Below are 4,009 nucleotides of genomic sequence, written 5' to 3'. Positions count from 1 at the left end.
ATGTATAGAAATATCCAATCACTGTTGTGCACCAGGAACTAACATAGTGTTGTAGGTCAATATACTTCAAAAACAAACAAACAATTACTCAGCCATAAATAGAAATGAAACTGAGTTATTTGTAGTGAGATGGAAGGACCTAGAGTCTGTCATACAGAGTGAAGTAAATCAGAAAGAGAAAAACGAATACCATATGCTAACACATATATATGGAATCTAAGAAAAAAAAAATGGTTCTGATGAACCTAGAGGCAGGACAGAAATAAAGACACAGACGTAGAGAATGGACTTGAGGACGTGGGGAGGGGGAAGGGTAAGCTGGGACAAAGTGAGAGAGTAGCAGCTGCATAGCACAGGGAGATCAGCTTGGTGCTTTGTGAACACCTAGAGGGGTGGGTTAGTGAGGGTGGGAGGGAGACGCAAGAGGGAGGGGATATGGGGATATATGTATACATACAGCTGATTCACTGTGTTATACAGCAGAAACTAACATAACATTGTAAAGCAATTATACTCCAATAAAGATGTTAAAAAACAAACTAACTCGTAGAAAAAGAGACCAGATTTGTAGTTACCAGAGGCAGGGTGTGGGGGGAATAATTGGATGAAGGTAGTCAACAGGTACAAACTTCCAGTTATAAAATAAATAAGTACTAGGGATATAATGTACAACATGGTAAATATAATTAATGCTGCTGTATGTTACATATGAAAGTTGTTAAAAGAGTAAAACCTAAAATTTTTCCTATTTCTTTAATTTTGTACCTGTATGAGATGTTGGATGTTCACTAAACTCTCTGTGATAATCATTTCATGATATATGTAAGGCAGATCATTATGCTGTACACAAACTTATACAGTGCTACATGTCAATTATATCTCAATAAAACTGGAAGAAAAAAAGCTTTCTTCTCTTGGCCTCTGTGACTCAATCATCTCTGGGGTTTTCTCCTACTTCTCTGGCACCCTGTCCATCTTCTTTAACACTCATTATCCTCTACCTGACCCTTAAATGTTAGAAATCTTCATGGCTCAATCCTATTCCATGTTTTTTCTCACATTACGTTTTCTCCCTAGGCAATCTCATCTACACTGTCTCTTCAATCAGCATCTATACACTGTTGATTTAAAACCATGCAAATTTAGTTGAGACCTGTTCTCTGAGCTCCAGAGTAATTACTACCTCTTTCAATGGCAAACTCAATATGTCCAGAATGAAGCTCATATAAATTTTAATGACTGATACCACCATCAATTCAATTGTGCATATTTATTTATTTATTTATTTATTTATTTATTTTTTTGCTGTATGCAGGCCTCTCACTGTTGTGGCCTCTCCCGTTGCGGAGCACAGGCTCCGGACGCGCAGGCTCAGCGGCCATGGCTCACGGGCCCAGCTGCTCTGCGGCATGTGGGATCTTCCCGGACCGGGGCACGAACCCGTGTCCCCTGCATCGGCAGGCGGACTCTCAACCACTGCGCCACCTGGGAAGCCCCTCAATTATGCATATTTAAAATATAGGCACCTCAACACCTCTCTGCCCCCCACCTCCTATATACACCCCATCTCCAAATTCTGTTGATATTATCCTCCCACTTCCCTCTATTGCCATTCCTTTCACTACACCCAGCTTTTAGCTCCCATCTTCTCTTACCTGCATTACTGAAATAGCTCAAAATTCATCTGTGCACATCTAGTCTGTCCCTGCAAGAGTCCATTCACACCATGGCCAGGATGATATTTTTGAAATGTGAATCTGCAAATCTAATCATGCAAATTTAGTTCTCTCCTTCTCATTCTCTGTCTCTCTGTCTCTCTGTCTCTCTGTCTCTCTGTCTCTCTCTCTCTCTCTCACACACACACACACACACACACACACACACACACACACACACAGCTTAAAAGAAGGCTTAGGATGTAAACAAAAATTATCAACATGGACTGGCCCTCTCTTGACTTATCTTACCATGCTTTCCTTGCTCTCTGCTTTTCTGTCATCCTGGTCCTGTCTCAGCCCTTTAGCTTTCATCCTGCCTCTGGGCTTTGCCTGTGCTCTTCCATCTGTATGAAATGCTCTTTTCTCTCCTCATTACCTGGTTAACTCCTTCTCTTCCTCCAGATCTGAAATCAATTGTCCTTTTCTGGAGGAAACCTTCCCTGAACCCCTTGACCAAGTAAGTGTCACTCTGCTGTGTTCACATTGGCACAATGTATCTCTCATTTGTAGTGCTTATAGCAGTTGTAATTTTACAATAGCTTCCATGATTATTTCATTCATGTATGATACCTCTGCCAAGTTTTAAGCTCCATGAAATAAAAAATTGTGTCTGTTTTTGCTCACTCTTACATCTCTAGCATCAAGCATAGTGTAGGTGTTTAATAAATATTTATTAAAGTGAATAAATGAATAAAAATTACTCTTTCATGCTTCTCTTTTCTAATCATGCTTAGGTCTATCTCTACCTGTCTAACAACTTATGTAAGCAGAGGAGGATGCTGAAGGGAATGGTAAGGCAGCAAGAAAATCAAGTCCCATGGAAACAAAGTAAATTGGTTCATTGCAATTAGGCTTCTAAGAAGAATTCTTTGCTTCTTCCTTGAAGATGAAACTGGAATATTAAAATTGATATTTTGGTGCCAGGAAGATGAACTATAAATCATCATCGAAAATGTCTATTGTTGGAAGTTCCCTGGTGGTCCAGTGGTTAGGATTCAGCACTTTCACTGCTGTGGCCTCAGATTCAATCCCTGGTCAGGGAACTAAGATCCCACAAGCCCTGTGGCAGGGCCAAAAAAAAAATGTCTATTGTTGAGACTGGTGACTCACTTTGACCTTCCTACCTCTAAACCATGAGAAGCCATCAAAACGGCTCTATCATCCAGGGAATCACAAGCCCCGGGTCTTCACCTGTTCTTTACTGTTTTACTTAAAGCATGAGAAGTTTCCGTTTCAAGGCATTGATCCCTATATTGTCAAGCCTCTGGCTGGGCTGGGCTGTAGTTGTCTTGGTGGAACAGGGTCAGTGTTTCTAAGAGCAGGATATGGTTTGGGATTATGCTGAAGAGGGTAATCCTGGGGAAGTAAAGGTGATTATTAAGCCAAGTATGGAACCATGCCTGGTGGCCAGGAATGAGTTGATGTCAATGATTACTACAGAGATGGTGGTAGCTTCTAAAGGTGGGAATCTAGTACATGGTCCAGGTATAAAAACTAAGGGTGAGGGTCTTCCCTGGTGGCACAGTGGTTTAAGAATCCACCTGCCAGTGCAGGGGACACGGGTTCCAGCCCTGGTCCGGGAAGATCCCACATGCCACGGAGCACCTAAAGCCCATGCGCCACAACTACTGAGCCTGCGCTCTAGAGCCCGCGAGCCACAACTACTGAAGCCCATGTGCCTAGAGCCCATGCTCCGCAACAAGAGAAGCCACCGCAATGAGAACCCGCGCACCGCAACGAAGAGTAGCCCCCGCTCACCGCAACTAGAGAAAGCCCACGCGCAGCAACGAAGACCCAACACAGCCAAAAGTAAATGAATAAAATAAAAATATATAAAAAAATAAAGGTGAGGGAAGGTGCAAGGGATGATCCAGAATTAGATGGAGTCGACCTGGTGGATGTTAAAGAGCAGAAAGGTGTCATGGGGCAAGTAAGGCCAAGGTGTGCTAGTCTGGAACACAAGATGTTGGTAAGTTGGCTTTGTTGACTATTAAACTAGATAGATTTGAGGTATTTTCATCAATGCTTGCTCCTCATTTGATGTTCTTTCCTTGATTCTTATGTGATTTTTGTCATCTTAGACACATTTAAGTAGAAAGACAAACAGAAGTAAGTTCTTAGACAGCTTATTAGTAAAGAAGCAAAGAACTGGAAGAAATTGATCTTTCCTTTCACAAAGACCTCATTCCTCACAAAAATGGAACTTTCAGTCAAGGATTTGGTCCTTTAAAAAAAAAAACAGAAAAGAAAGCATGAACTCTATCCCTTTTTTGACTAAATACTGCCAACTG

At 41.7% G+C, this 4,009-nt stretch overlaps 1 non-coding gene across 1 annotated transcript; it reads left to right on the top strand.

The window, feature by feature from the left end:
• Positions 1 to 2,688: 2,688 nt before the first annotated feature.
• Positions 2,689 to 2,761, top strand: TRNAE-UUC (transfer RNA glutamic acid (anticodon UUC)). The gene has a single exon. It is a non-coding gene; the product is annotated as a tRNA-Glu (tRNA).
• Positions 2,762 to 4,009: the final 1,248 nt, after the last annotated feature.

The sequence above is a fragment of the Lipotes vexillifer genome, unplaced genomic scaffold (assembly GCF_000442215.2).
Source record: "Lipotes vexillifer unplaced genomic scaffold, Lipotes_vexillifer_v1.1 scaffold278, whole genome shotgun sequence".
NCBI classification, from domain to species: domain Eukaryota; kingdom Metazoa; phylum Chordata; class Mammalia; order Artiodactyla; family Lipotidae; genus Lipotes; species Lipotes vexillifer.
The sequence above is the reverse complement of the archived record's forward strand: the minus strand, read 5'-3'. Positions and strand labels throughout refer to the sequence as shown.